Below are 16,906 nucleotides of genomic sequence, written 5' to 3'. Positions count from 1 at the left end.
TTGGTGGGTTTTCCCTGCACATATTCTTTTGTGGTTTTAATAAGTGAACTACATGTATTTTTCAAATTACAAGTAAATCAAAAAAATATTACAGAATTTTCAATTACATGTATCAGACTTAATATCGCAGCTGTGAAAGAATTGTATCAAGTGAATTTTTTTTTTTAGAAAATGTATAAAATCTGATCAGATTAATCTGTGCTTTAGTCTGCACCTTTCGACTCTAGCACTACATGTATGTCAGTCTAGAAATATTTAAGTTGGTTCAAGACAGTGAAATGCTTACTTCTTACCAGAAGAAATTTTGGCAAAATTTGAAAACCTCAAATCATAGGTCTATGACACTCCTCAAACAATAACTAGAAAATATTTAAAAGAATAGGGAAAAAAATCCTATCTACATGTAAATGCATTTAAATTTCCAAGTTAATTCGTGATTGCAGGATTTGAAGAATTTGTTCCACCAGCTAAATTGAGCAAGTACTGAAAATTCACACCCACTTAATACCAGTTTTTTTTTTTTGGTTATTTCTGGACTTCACCAATATTACATACAGAATTCCACTAGCAAATTTTAGCAAGTGGAAATAATTTCTACTAGCAAAATTGAATTTCAGCTTGCATTTAGCAAGTATTTCCCCTTAAATTCAATCACTAGATAGTGTGATTCTTAGTTCAGCTACACAGTATTTTGTCTTTTATTACATTCTATCAATTTTAAGGGTCACTTTCCAATCTAAATGGGGACTCCTGGCCCCACAAAAAAATATCCCTGCATTCAGTTAAGGACAGTAACTTACAAAACATTTTGCTCTTGACAAGTGCTTAAAGTTAATAAACCTGAAGAGCACAATACCATATTGGTCTGGTCTTAACAGAACACTGTATTAAATTAAAAGTTTTATGGAACATGTACATTGTCTAGGAGCCTACCTGCACAGAAGGTTGATAATTCCATAGTAGCCGGATAGCACACTTACTGTGCAATACCACGGTTGTATAGACCAATAAATATCAAATAAATCCTGTATCAACATAGCTATACTGGCAAATCTTCAATACATTTCTGTCTTTTTATTTGTATATTTAAGTTAAAGAGGTTCAATCATGGGGTATTTCAAATTTTTGGTTCTGTAAATATATATTTAAGTTTCAGGGGTACAAACGGGTATTCAAGTGTACATTTCAGATTGTGAAGGCCACAGAGATACAAATAAGAAAACTGAATTTGAAAGGCATTTAAAACTATGCATTATACATTGTACATGTTCATTTTAATAGGAAAAATATTTGAAAGACTAGCAGTGGTTGAAGTTTACTTTCAAGAGTGGAAGGTCTTGTTCTTTTCAAATTCCAAATTAATGGTCCACTTGAGAAATATCTGAAGTCAACAATAAAATGTCAATAAAAAGGGTTGGCGGTCCAGGACCCATGTAAATGAAATGTCAAATGTGCAACATGCAAGTCAGGGTCTAGGACCCTTGACTACCACTACACGTAATTTGAACCCCAAACTATACTGCTACCAATTGCATCAGCAATATTTTTCATAACTCTAGAGCAGAGATCTTCATTATACAGGGGTAAATATAGGGGTTTTCAATCTGCCAATGGCAACCATTTTTTTCTGTTTTAGTAGCCCAGCAGGCGAATTACAAAAAAAAAAATTGTTGGTCAGAGTTTTAACTGGTTACCATTCGATCAGAAACGTAGCTTCCCTATTCAAATTTTATCAGTAACCAGTTCTAATAATACGGAAATCGTTCATAACCAATGTCCGATTCTTATTTAGAATTGCTTATTAATTTCCCCCTCCGGTATTTCGTAAAATGTGGAATTTTATTTCTAGGGTTTTTGCAAGACTGTTTGAATATTGTAGAGATTAATTTGTTCAGAATCTGAACAAATTAATCTCTAGAATATTTCATGTATTAAAGTTTTGGAATGATATGAATTGGTTGTACAATTTTAATTCATTGAGATAAATATATTATCCAAAGCACATTTTTAACTTCAACTGCACACTTTAGGGTTTTCAACCACGCGTATAAATAGGGAGGCTATGGAGTGAATGAGTGAATGGACGTGTGACAACAAATAAAAATTATCATGGAACAGGGCTTTTATTCCTGTTTTGCATTTTGATGTTGCATGAAGGTCTTCAACAATGAACAAATAGTTCATACTCTAGGCAACCAAATTTTTGTCTCGGCTAATTGATTTTATAGTTTAGTAGCCCAGGTGGCTACTGGCCTCAAAAAGTTAATCTTGACCCCTTATCTGGTAGCCCAGAACCCATTTCTGTTAAATACTCTATATATTCAACTAAATTCTACCCAAAAGTTTTGTAGTCCAGCTCATAATCGGGTAGCTATAGGCTTCTGGGTGACTGCTAATTTTTACCCCTGTTCATAGTTTTTTGCTGTCAGAGATACAATGTAAACTAATTCTTAAAAGAATTCAACGAATGCAAATACACACATACTGATATAAGTCTTTGGACTGCTGTACACCCAACAGAAAAGAATCAGTGCATACACATGCACACTTAAGGATATAAAAATTTACGTACATGAAGAACCTTTTGGTGACATACATGTATTGGAGAATTGAAGAAAGTACTCTTGAGTCATGATATTTACCTTTACATTGTGAGAGTCATTAAATATGTCAGCTTATTCCTTTCAGGCCATATAAAAAACTTTTAATGATTAACTCCACACTTAAAAAATTTTTAATTACAAAATTTTTCCAGATCTTGGACAAAGTTCTTTAAATATGGCAGAAAATAACCAGTTGCAAAAACTTTAACGCATGTGTGGCATTATTTGAAAGCTTTATATTATTGAACATAGTCATTATCCAGGTCATTCCAAGTATACACATGTACTGAAAAAATTGACAACTTCAGCAGTCTTTCAAGTCCTTCAAAATTCCAATACCCAAATATATCTGTACCAAACAATAATTTAAATCCGATAAGTAGCAATATAATACAATATGTAGGTAAATATACTTATTTGATAACCCCCTTCTCTAATCAATCCTGAATTACAACACAATCACTACAAATGATAAAGGACATTTTTCTCAGTTTGTAAAAACTAACACAAATTGATAACGACCGGTTACCGGGGATAGTAATCTCTTGTGGGTCATTCGTTAAGTTACACTTTATCTAGGAACAGTTGATAAGTGAAAGTGTGGATCAATTTTTACTGTTACCTAGCTGCCACTGTTACAATGTCCAGTTGAGATTGTAGTTGGGATTCAATAGCACTGAATGAGCAGGCATGACACAGCTTGAAATAAATGTTAAAATAACTCAGCAGACAATCTACTCACTTACGTCAAAGAACCTATAATCATGATAGACTGTAGAAATGTGCAAATAGATCTATATATGATCAGAATCAAGTTTGGACATTATCCCACTTTTAAAACTTCCCCCCAGTGGAGGTCAGAACATGCAAAGAAAATGTGCTGAAACTCATTAGTTTAAGGTACATGTACATAGGAACTTGCTGAATGGATGTCTGTTTCATATACATAAAGTTTTTCCTCAGCTAGAGTAAACCAATTGCCATCTGTTAACATTATCCTTTTTAAAATACATATGAAGTCTTCAAATATGTTTCAGGGAGCAAGGGTGGACTCAAACCCTGACTTGGCAGTACGATCAGACCAGGTGAAATCATTTTTCAACCTTTCGGACATTTGGTCCAACAACCTAACAAAATCTACTGATCTGCTGGACCGAACAATTATCTGCCAGACCTTAAAAAAAAAAATTAAAGAATTTTGCACTGCTTTTTTGTATGTTTATCTATGACTAGATCTGTTAATTAAATGTTACTAAAACATTTTGGTTCCGAGTGCTTCTCTTACGATATTTCCAATTCCCTACCTTTTAATTGTTTTATGTTCAGTATACAACAAAACACAACTTTTAAAGATACAGTACAGAAAGAGACATACCATGACTGGTCACTGACATGGTAGTATACCACTCTTTGAGTTGTAGCAAATAACATTCAAGGTTTTCTCACTCCTCCCAAAAAAGGAAGTCCCAGGATTCCCTTGCCAAAAAAAAAAAAAAAGGCAACTCCTGTAAGGAATTCAAAGGGTCAAAAAGAGGAGGGTCTAATGTTTTGATAGTGTTTCCTAAATCCTGACAGGTAAAATTGTTGTTGGACCGACCAACTACGATTATTTTCTGGACCAAATATCTGACGTGTCCCATGATCGGTTCCGGGAGTTTTTTTTTGGGCATGCATGATTACGATTAAATATCGTTTTCAATTCCGGTTTTAGATCGATGTTCAACTCAAAATCGTGGAAGGGACAATCCCTAGAAAGTCTTTAAAACCTCTGATAACAGAGGCTGAACACAGCCAAAGTTAGAAAAGATAGGAGGAAAATCATCCTGATCGGAAATTCAGTAATAGCTGGGATAGGAATATGGAAACATTTATTCTTGTGCTGGGATGCAGTTTTTTCTTCAGCCCAAGAATAAAAGATAATTCAAAATTTCTCATTTCACATAAACAAATTAACTAAGTAACATAAAAAAGGCTTAGACAATATAAAAATTAGAACAACAAATGAGTAGTATACCATACATTATTACAAAATACAACAACAAATGTAAATGGTAAATGTCGACAGTGTGAGAAACCATTTTTCCCCTTACCTGCCATTCTAGCTGGTGGAATATTGATCTTGATAGACAAATATAAATTCAACAAGCCACATTCTTGGGGTTTTTTTCTGTACTATCATGTTTTCTCTTGGATTTTACTATCTTCTGACTTTCTTTTTCTTTCTTCAACTATTATTTCATTCTTTTTTTTAAATTTATCAAAAACTTTTCCATTTTCTAATATTGCCTCCCATTTAAGTTTTTCATGTACTGTACAGTAACAAAATGAGTACTCCATTTCTGAACTCGTATTTTAAAAAATAAAATTATACTTCAACAGATTAATCATCATGAAACAAGAAAATCATTTGCTTCTTGTTCATTTTTATTTTGACAATAAACAACTAATTTGCAAGGTAAAAAATCTTAAATTACCAAGATAATTTTGTTTGAATACTAAAATGAGATCAGGACTGTCGTCTAGGTTTTGACATCCCATTTACCAAAAATTAAAATGGCAGATCATAAACAATGCTTTACAAGTCAATAAAATTGTGTATATCATGCCAAAATTCACTTGACATATTCAAGCTGAACTTCTTAAATCAAAGGGAACATATTTTTAATGTATGATGTTAAGGGATGTTTTACTAAATAACCCGTTGGCTGGTTAACTTTCCTTGAAAATGGCTAATCAAATGACGGTCGCCAAAATACACTTCTACTTGTATTTGGCGAGCTGGCAAGCGTTGGTTGCCCACACTGTGTCAATGCATCATCCACTTTTACGATTACAGTAAAAAAATTTCGGTCAGACAAAACTGATCAGCCTGTCTGACCGAATGACAGACAGATCCTCCAACAATTTGGCGCAGACGGTTTTGAATGCTTATTTATGTTTTGTTTTTGTACTGCCAACGGCAGCAAACAGATTTTTAGCTCACCTGACCTTTTACGACAAGCTTACACTGCTGCAGGTTTATTCTTTTAACACCCTGACCTGCATGGGCGCATATTTCAAATAAAAACAACCTCTCCATTCTGGCCAAAACCTACGCGACTGTCCCGATCTCATATTAGTAGTCAAATGAAATTATCTAGGTAACTTATAATATGTTACCTGGCAAATTAGTTGTTTATTGTCAAAACAAAAATTAACAAGAAGCAAATGATAAACATTTTCTTGCTTCATAATGATACATCTGTTGAAATATAATTTTATTTTTAAAATACGAGTTCATAAAAGGAGTACTCATTTTGTTACTGTAAAGTACACGAAAAACTTATATGGGAGGGAATATTAGTAAATGGAAAATTTTTGATAAATTTAAAAACAAATGAGAAGATAGTTGAAGAAAGAAAAAGAAAGGCAGAACATAGTCAAATCCAAGAGGAAACAGATGATAGTACAGACATAAAACTCAAAAAAATTTGGCTAGTTGAATTTCTATTTGGCTAGATCAATATTCCACTAGCCAGAATGGCAAGTTTAGGAAAAAAATGGTTTCCCACACTGCAGACACCTATGTTCTATTTTTAGTACAGTGGCCATGTTTTTCGACGAATCAGAAATCCCCTCATCAGTTCTATGCAGGATACCCCAAGGAACATTTATACCAAGTTTGGTTCTGATCAGTCAAGTAGTTTCAGAGGAGCAGAGTTTTGTATAATTGTTAATGACGACGGACGCCCTGGAGTCGTTCACTTCGTCCTTGGACAACACCAAAAGCGAAGTGATGTAGCCCTCTCAAATCAGACATCGCCCAGGATCGGGACTGTACTCTGTCTTTAAGCTGTGGTCTCACTAACCACTTCCGGGTCAAATGGCCACCCTCACTATGTAGTACCAAATACACACTGAACCTAGACATATGCATTGTAAGTGCATTATTTGTATGTATTATGATTAAAAGTAGTCAAAATAAAGCTGAGAATGTGTACTTTAAAATCATATATGTAATTAACTACAAAAGTGTATGAATATTGTTTATATGTGCGAGTAATTCGCCACCATGCTGTCAGTTAGCAGAACTGGTAAAAATGTGGATTTTCAGTATTATTTATTCACGTAAATTTTGTGAAGAATTTCTACAATCATCGTACCATTAGCATAATGATTTTGGAAGCCTTATTTTCCAAGCTTCGCAACGGTATGCAACTTTAAGGTGTCATTTGTCCTGGGAATTCACAGTGAGACTTTGAAAATTACTTTTTTAACATGTAAAGTAATGGAAACGTTAGAAGTGGTTAGTGAGACCATAAATTAAATTATGGCATATTTCAGAGAAATGCATAATTTGAGGAAAATTGCCTTTCCTGGTCATTATTTCCATTTTCCCATAAAATCAGTATAGTGATATTGGTAATCTGGCTATATTTTAAGAGGTGCATTGTGCAAGGTATATAAAAAAACAACATAACAGCAAGATTTTTATCAGTAACAGTGACTCATAACTTGACATCATCCATGAAATACATAACGTCACTGCTTGGGATATTCAAAGTACTCAAATAGTCACACAGCACAGACTTAGAATCACACAGTAATAAAATAGGAATGATATAAATTGCTGAAATCTGTTCTTTTTCCATAATAATAAATGATATTTACTATAACAACTACTTGAATTACTATAGGTATCAATTTAGTGTGACAAGTTACTTAAAATTGTAATTTTTTAGTAATTTAGGTAAAATATCACTGAGGGGCATGATATAAAAATGACCATTTCTTTGTAGTCCTATGTCTGATTTTGATAGTTTTGGTCTTATTAGACTCACAATACCACAAGCTTTCATAAAATGTAAAAAAAAGAAAAACAAAAAAACTCATAAAATGTTTTTAAGGTCTCACTAACCACTTCCGGGTCAAATGGCCACCCCCCCCCTATGTAGTAACAAAAACACACTGAACCTAGACATATGCATTGTAAGTGCATTATTTGTATGTATTATGATTAAAAGTAGTCAAAAAGGAGCTGAGAATGTGTACTTTAAAATCATATATGTAATTAATTACAAAAGTGTATGAATATTGTTTATATGTGTGAATAATTTGCCACCATGCTGTCAGTTAGCAGAACTGGTAAAAATGTGGATTTTCAGTATTATTTATTCACGTAAATTTTGTGAAGAATTTCTACAATCATCGTACCATTAGCATAATGATTTTGGAAGCCTTATTTTCCAAGCTTCACAACGGTATGCAAATTTAAGATGTCATTTGTCCTGGGAATTCACAGTGAGACTTTGAAAATTACTTTTTTAACATGTAAAGTAATGGAAACGTTAGAAGTGATTAGTGAGACCTGTATTTGACCAGAGTTATCTCTCTTCCAATAACAATTCTAACAAAAATGGCACCCGTTTGAGATAATAAATTGTAAAAATTTTCGAAATCTATCAAATTATCGGTTATAAGCAAGTATTTGAATCAGCTTTTTGTTTCAAAGGTTTAAGACAGGATACCGAATGAACATTCTTCACTTCAGCTTACGATAATTCATGTTTTACCATTTACATTTTGTTTAGGAAATCTGCAAATTTGTTGTGCGGTTTCTTTGGATCTTCATGTTTCATATCAGAACACTCTCCATTTCGACGAAACATTTCTTAAGCTTGAGACGAGTTCGTACTGGCCTCTACAGCCTACAATACTTGTCAATAAAGTTTCGAAGCTCACCGATTTAGCCATTGCCTACTCCATATTCATAATATTTTTTTTACATGATTATTGATACTCTTGATCAACTAATATCAAGAGACTGGATATTTTGAACAAGAAATCATTATGGATTAAGTGGGATCAGGAAAAAAACAAGAGGCTCCAAGGAGCCTTAATCGCTCACCAGATTAAAGTTTATCTTTCAAGGGCAATAAATTTGACATGGAGTTGTCCAACAATTTTGACTCAAGAAGACCTTGGCAGGACTATCATTAGGATCATTTCTGCGATAGAAATTTTCTTTCTTTTAGTTTTACAGATATGGGCTGAAAACTGTAAAAAAAAAAACTGTCATTTTTCATCTTCAAGGGCAATAACTCTTACAGGAGTCACCTGACAACCTCTTAATCCCGACAACTTTTGAAGGCCTTATAATAAGGGTCATTTCAGCTATAGAAATAATTTTGCTTACCTAGCAGTTTTGGAGATACTTGTGAAAAACTATTGTCTGACCCCTTTGTTCTATTTTTAGTAACAGCAGCCATTTTTTCAACTGATCAAAAAACAACAGTCCTATGCAGGATACCCCAAGGAACATTCATAACAAGTTTGGTTTCAATTGGTCAAGTAGTGTCAGGAGATGATTTTTGAAAGAAATAACATTAAAAATGGCAAAAATCGTTGAGAAAAGGCAACAACTCCAACAATGGCTTAATGGATTAAAACCATAATTTGACCAGAGATAGATCTCATCATGCTGAACACTTACCCAATATCAGAATTTAGCTAAACCTAATGGTTTAGGAGATTTATGTGAAAAACTACTGTCTGACCCCTACATTCTACTTTTAGTAACCGTGGCCATGTTTTTCAACGAATCAAAAATCCCCACATCAGTTCTATGCAGGAACATTCATAACAAGTTTGGTTTCAATTGGCCATGTAGTTGCAGAGAAGAGTTTTGTATAATTCTTAACAATGACGGACGCCAAGTGATCGCAAATGCCCACATGGCCTTTGGCCAGGTGAGCTAAAAAGGTGTCAGGAGAGGGCTAGAATGCAGGATTTGGCTTCATTAATGATTTACCCCAAAGCTTCTGACCTTAAGTGGCCCCCAAACCCCCGACTGTAGTATGCCGAGCATGCTTGCTGCCAGGGACAGCATTGCCTTCCACATTTGTCGGTCCACTTGTAATTTTTCGGTCCAGTCATTCTATTTTTTTAACTGGACCAATGTCCAGTACCCTACTATTCCTAATTTCTTTGACTGCACATTTGAAGAATGACAGTTCGGATCAAACAAAAAATAATAGGAAAATACACATCATTTTCATCACTAGAACTGAATTGAAACGGACCTTTGCACATCTCATGCAATCTTCAGTTCTTAACGTACTGTCAGAATGAAAATTTAAGCAAAACATTTATTTGTGAAAAGTTGGTATTGGTATGGTTTAACCATTTTAGACCCTACCCAGATTATGATAGTTTTTCTATTTTATTTGAAATGGGCTGACGTACGCTCATTACGTCATCAACAAGACCCATCCATGGTCACAGTTAAGAATATTCACTTACTTTCACACGTCTAGTGGTGCTGGGGTCAGGTCTCTCATTGCTAATAGAAAACAAATAAAAGAAAATTAAGCTCTAACACAGCAGGTGTTCAGTAACTTAGCAAAGAAATAATATTTAATATTTTACAAAAAAAAAGGGGATGACCTGAAGTTAGGGCTATAAACATAATTTAAACCTTCAAATTACATAAAAATAATATTGTAAATGTATAAAATGGCAAAGGTGACAATCTTAGAAATGGAAGCTGCGCCTTTCTTGAATATTCTGCATTATCTTAGGTTTTCTTTATTTAGGCGGTCCAATTTTACTGAAAACTTAATGTCATTGCATACGACGGAGACAACTAAGTGTAAAAAAAACACAAGGGTTCACTTTTTTACATCTTTGCTTTGTTATTTCTGTTTAAACGCATGTCACGCTGCCTCGGATATATCGCATGGGACACCAAAAATGTGAATGTCACCTGTGGTTAAAACACTTCGTATGGATTCGGAACACATGGCATTTTCATTGAAAATGCTCAAGAATTGGATTTTCATGTATGTCAAACTAGTTTTGTCTCATGAATTTCTCTGGAACTTACTTTTTCTTAACTTATTTTACTTTCCCGCGAACTTCTTCTGTAGCTAATAATGGCGGCCTTGACATGTGCACTAATATCCCATGATGCAGTTTTGTTGTTGTTACCTGGCAAGGAACAAAAGGCGGGAAGTACGAATTTTCGAAATGACACGATATACAATGTATACCATAGGGGTAATATTGATTAGCCCAGAGGCGGTTTTAGGCGGTGCATATATCTTTCCTATCTTAGACAAAACATTGGAAAAAACAAATTTAAAAGTTGTCAAATGATCCTGTAGCAAAGCAAACATCGTTTATTTTACCATACACCTGTTCAGGGAGTGTATATTAGGGAGTAAAGTTACTTGGAATAGCGATATTACATTATTGTAGTCCATGCCTGTAATAATCTATAAAGAACACTGCTGTTTGGCTGTTTATTAGCAATTTTCTCTAATTTCTGTAATTGGAAATGGGGTAACTTTGCAAAGAGTGTAAAAAATAGAGACCTATAATTAAATTACAGGTCTATGGTAAAAACGAAAGTACCAGATAGATTTTCAGAAATGATTACCAAATTATAGATAAAAGATTGGAGAATGGCAGCATATCTTAAATCTCATGTACTTGTTGATCACAATACTGGTATACAAATTTGTTTCAGTATTGTATGCCAGTGTTGTGGTTTTTAATTAAAAAGTATTGTATAGGCATACCAGCATTGTGATTTTTAATTTAAAAATATTTTACTTTGGTCATTTTAGACAAATGACCAAAAAAATCATTTTTATAGGTTCATAAATATTAATTTTTCAGTGGATGTTTGTGAAGACTATTGAATATATCAAAATGAAATTGATGTCAAATGAAAGTAAAAAATCAGCTAAATGGCAATAGGGTATGTACGTCTCGTTCTAGTTTCATTTTCTTTACCGGAATTTCCGACGTAGAACGTATTGAAAACTGAAGACCGATCTGCATTTTATTGTTTACTTCAGGGTACTCGAAACACTGTATTATAATGTAAAATCTTCTTGTTTATGCTTTTTCTTTATACCTTTATCATGTAGAAATAGATATTTGTCATTTTTACTGGTATTTATACAAAAAAGATGTTTTGCCCTTAACACTGAACTCAACGCTCTCTAAAGGACAAATCTCCATGCTTTTGAATGGTAGACTAGGACCCATTCTCGTGAAATCACGGGGTCACATGACGAGACTTACATACCCTATTGCAATGGCATTTTTTAAATAAAGTTGCTTTGATTGTTTGTTTGTTGTTTGCTGGGGTTTAACGTCCGAGCAGCAATATTTCAGCTATATTCAGACAATGAACATGAAATTGATGATAAAATGAACATGAAATGATGATGAAATGAAAAAGGGATGGGACACAAGGACAATTGGGTCGACAAATTTTGATTGCCACTGGAAATAGGGAGAGGATGGGTAGGGTCGGGTAATTTAGCCTCCTGTGGCGGAGCCCTATGGTACCTACTCCGGGAGAATACCACAGTAGGGTTCTTTAACGTGCGAGGAACGTGGCATCTTTCCCAACACGGTGCACCACTATGGTTTGCGGTCAGGTTTTCCGTATTATAGCCTGACAACCCCAGCATGTAACACGCCAGGGGTATCCCATTCCACCACCTGGGGCACACAACCCAGTTGCTCTGTGGGCAGAGCGCCCTAGCCCCGGGCTAAGGTTCTGAGCACTATTTAGTCGCCTTTTACGACAAGCTTAGCGCTACTGCAGGCCTATTCTTTTGACACCCGGACCTGCACGTGCCAAAGAATAACAATAAAATGATGACTTAATGAATGTACCTATGTCTTAAGAAAGAAATATCAAAATTTTCATTTTCAAAAACTAAAGCAGTTAGCTGTTAATCATTGCGTCTTTCTGTTTGTTTAACTTTTTGAATTTACTTTATATTAAACGATTAAAGTAACCTCTTTAAAATGATATAATTTTTATTGCATAATAATGAGTTTGAAAATACTTAATTATTAGTTAGAAGTTGACTAATATCATTAATTTTCTCTGACGGCAATTACTGATAACTAATAAGAAAATTATTGAGTTTGACAATTTTATTATATTTTTGTGTTTTGAGAATACACCCGTTCTTAGTATTTTCATCATAACTTTGTCATTAACAATTTGTCAATTTTATGACTTATATATTCAGTATCCCAAATAATCCGTCCCTGACCTGTCTATTATTTAAGCAACGCATTTACATGTAGTTAACAAACAAACTTATGGCTGAATAACTTTTCGAAGATTTCTTATGCTTTTGATATCCTTATGAATACTTTAGTATTGTATAATATGCTTGTTTGTGAGAATTATATAAGGTTCTAAAAGACAGATATTTAACTCGATTTTCATAGCAATCTGTGCCCCGCCTAATCCTGAATCTACGAGGGTTTGGTACCTCTTCTGCAGGAACTTATGATATCCAAGTTTTCCAGGCATGGATTCCGTTTACATATTAATATATGAAAGGACCCGGCGTAATCCCCTCTAAAATTGGGAATAAAATGCTTGAAATATTGGTTTTTATTAAAAAATTCTACCCCATAATGTTCTTGTCCGATTTGCTAGTCCTTCGCTGGCGCCATAACCCGAAATCCTGGATCCATCACGCAACACCATTAAAGATTCATTGAATGCTTAATGCAAACAAAGGATTAGAATAGAAAAAAGGCAGATATAAAATACATCAATAAGTTTATAACCATGCATCTGACAAAGATATAAGAATTGAACATCACGAGAAGAATTATGTATTATTCGACACTCATCTTCCAGTTTCTAGAAGAAGAAAAAGGTTGAAAGGACTAGGAAAGAAATTTGTTTTTTGCCAGAGACGTAGCAACCCATAAGGCTTACAGATTAACCTTCCTAAGAGCTAAATGTTTTCCTGGAGTATGAATGGGTGAGTGTGAAAACTGGAGGGTGTGTGTGTATGTCTTGTCCGTTTTTTGTTCGTATTTTTTATTTATTATTATGTAATGTCTGTGTACCATTGTGTTTATGGTTTATGAGGATAAAATATCTGTCTGTCTGGCACTGCAGAATGGGTAAGATATCACGCGTTTGTATAGTTTTTTTTATAGAAAGTTTAGGTACTGCATGCCGTACCAATGGAAGTTATTGGTACTGCTTTAGCAGTACTTGTCTTACTAGGCGCTACCCCTGCTTGCACCGGCGGATACAGCGGCTGACAACGTTGTCATCATAAGACGTAAATATATACAGAAGTACTTTGCAACGAATAACTAACTCGAGTACCTTTCAATTCACGAATACTATATGCAGAGATTGAAATAACTAAAGGACATCATAAATCCGCTGCTTTGTGATGTACCAACACCGACCATTTGACCGCGTTCCCTCATATATATTGGATATCAAAACTTCACAAAAAGCCGTTCAAATTACGTTTTATTTCATCATCAAGCAAGTGTTTGACCACTAATATTTCTAAATTATTAATCTAGCTCTAATTTTACTACTATTAAAAAACGTTATTAATTACATATATTGCAATAAATGTTATGAATATAATGGTGTTAGCTATTTTTGGAGTATCGAAAATTCGTTTGAGGCATTATAAATCGGCTTCATTACTTTCAAAATTCCTATGATTCTGTAGATATTTCTGACTTTCCTACCTGATATACAGTGCCGAATAAACTTATAAAGGAGAAGTTGTCGTACTTAATTGAATGGTCTTTTGACAAATATGGCTCTTAATGAATTAAAATGTGTTTTTATCGGCGATTTTAGATGGGATAAGTACAGTAACTGGACATATTTAGATTTGACCAATGCATTAATTTTTTGATTGACAATACTGACCAATATTAATTATGGTTTTGGTTATACTCTATACAGACATGCAGGTTGTCGGTATTCCAGTGGGGATGAGTTGTGCTCTTTTCATAGCCGATTGGTTCCTCTACTGTATCACAGTTAATGGCTAAACTTTATATAAAGATCATTCAAAACATGATCTGTTACGTAAATTTAATAATACTTTTAGATATTTTTTATGCTATTTTGGCCGTAAATAATCCCAACTCCAAAAACCATATCTACCCAAAAAAACTTTTAATAAGTTGACAAAGTCTTAACATAAACAATGCTCGTATATCTGTTCTTGTTTTGGATATAACACTAAAAAATGGTCTTCATACAACAATCGTGACAAATGTTCCTATTATTAATTTTCCATTCCTGGATGTTGATATTCCCGAAGTACACTTTATGGTATTTATATTTCACAACTGGTCCGTTTTGCTTGTATTTATAATATAAAGTATCAGATTTGAAAGAACGAAATAGATTCTTCACAGAAAAGCTCTTGCTCCTGGGGTACCGATTTCACAAACTTCTTAAATTAAACATTTCATTTGTTGCTCTATTTCCAATAAAAAAAATTTTCTAAGTCAGACCAAAAATTAAAAAAAAATTGGTGTGGTTACTTTGGCCCCTTTTAACTCTAAACAGTCAAAGGTAAGTCTACCTTGTAAAACAAGCTAGACCAATCGATGTCTGGACCTGCGTCGCCCTGCAGCTGTAAATTATAGTTGCTGAAGAAAATGCGATGAAAAAAAGTGTCACGAACGGATATTCGGAGCTACGGAGCATAATTCCCATAAGAAAATTGACAACTTCCTGATAATATGCACAACTACATACGTTGTTCTTCCAACACACTAAGTTTTATGAAATTCTGTTGGACAGTTTTAGAGGAGTTGTAATGACAAGCTAATACATCATGATTTATGCTAAATTTCTAACTTCAAAGGGACATAACGCCCATAAAAAAATGAGGAATCATAATGTCCTGATAAAATGCACAACTATATGATATTCTTGCTACATAAAAACATTCAGGAATTTCTGTTGAGTGCTTCCAGAGGAGTTGCAATGACCAGCTGAAGTGTTACGGACGGACAGACGGAGTGCACAACTCCTAGACCTGCTTCCGCCTGTGGCGACGCCAGTAAAAAACTTTAAAAAGAAAATTCAATAGGAACACATCGACATCTGAATCATAAAAGAACATTTTTCATTTCATCATCATTTCATGTTCATTTTTTTATCATCCACTTCATGAACATCCCCTGAATATAGCTGAAATATTGCTGCTCGGGCGTTAAACCCCAACAATCAATCAATCAATCAATCAATCAATCGACAAATCTTACATCTGTGGGGGCAACATCTTTGTCTTGTTACTAAGGGTTTCTTACTTTGAGTGTTTTGGTGAAATGATTGAGTCTATGTCGACAAGAGGTGGGTCCAGGATTTGGTTGAAAGATTGAGTCTACGTCGACAAGGAGTGGGTCCAGGATTTGGTAAAATGATTAAGCCTATGTCGACAAGAAGTGGGTCCTGGATTTGGTTAAATTGATTGAGTCTATGTCGACAAGGAATGGGTCTAGGATTTGGTTAAATGATTAAGTCTATGTCGACAAGGAGTGAGACCAGGATTTTATGATTGGGAGGTGTTATTACAAGAATCAGTACAAAAGGAAATCAGATTATGACATGTTAAATGAACGAGTATCATAAATTGCCGTATTCAATATAATATTTAGGAGATGACAAGAGTTTTTTTTTTTTTTTTAAAAGGGGGGGGTGTACTGGTGCACCCATTAAACCAGGAGATTAGAACAGTTTTTTTTTTCTTAAAACAAAGAGGGGTGTACACCCATTACGCCCTCACCTGACCTCGGGGGAGGAGGGGCATGGCTTTTAGTTTACCTTATTTCATGAAGGTCTTTTTTTCTTCTTGCAACTATAATAAACATAGCAAACGTACATGTACCCTTATGGGTCAGCACAAAAAATTGGGTTTGTTGTGTAACAAATACATTTATATATTCTTTGGCCATTTTATATATAACTTTCTTGTTAAGACTTTGTAGAAAATGTTGAAGAAAAGAACTGTTGTAGTTCACTAATAACTGAACAAAACGCTTCCGAAAAGTAAATGAATATCTAAGTAGCAGACGTTATAATAATCATGTCAAAAACCCACCAAGTTCAGTTTTATATCTTGTTCAGAAACAGTTACAGACCACATAACCAGTGTTAGTTTGTCATTCGGGTTGTTGAACTTTTAAAATGAAAATTATATAGATTGTGTATAAAATTGGCACTTTGCAAGAGTTACTGTTCTTGATTTGGTATGATTTGTTTGATTTTAGTAGGAGATCAATGTATGGTTTTCTTAGAATACAGGAAGGACAATTGTTACTCAAAAGTATAGTATATGTAGACTGAAAAAGCATCATTTGTTTGGTGGGTTTTTCTACACCGCGAATCACATCTATGTTAGGCAGTGTCTGAATTTTATATGGAGTGGTAGGATGGTTAAGAGCATGAGGTATATGATCATTAAAAAAACTTTAAAGAAAAAAAAAACAAAAAG

General features: G+C 34.1%; 1 long non-coding RNA gene across 2 annotated transcripts in view; it reads right to left on the bottom strand.

The window, feature by feature from the left end:
* The window catches only part of LOC148597095 (uncharacterized), a 31,684-nt gene extending 21,156 nt beyond the window's left edge, over positions 1 to 10,528 (bottom strand). For both annotated transcript variants that reach the window (XR_015919065.1, XR_015919066.1), the window contains exons 1-2: positions 10,468 to 10,528; positions 9,885 to 9,924 (exon numbers count right to left, since the gene is read on the bottom strand). This is a non-coding gene — a long non-coding RNA (uncharacterized LOC148597095). The remainder of the gene's footprint in view (positions 1 to 9,884; positions 9,925 to 10,467) is intronic.
* Positions 10,529 to 16,906: the final 6,378 nt, after the last annotated feature.

Source organism: Perna viridis, chromosome 15 (genome assembly GCF_037379345.1).
Source record: "Perna viridis isolate PV_CMFRI_1.1 ecotype Kerala chromosome 15, ASM3737934v1, whole genome shotgun sequence".
Classification (NCBI taxonomy): domain Eukaryota; kingdom Metazoa; phylum Mollusca; class Bivalvia; order Mytilida; family Mytilidae; genus Perna; species Perna viridis.
Note: the sequence above shows the minus strand (reverse complement) of the source record. Positions and strands in the feature narration are given on the sequence as shown.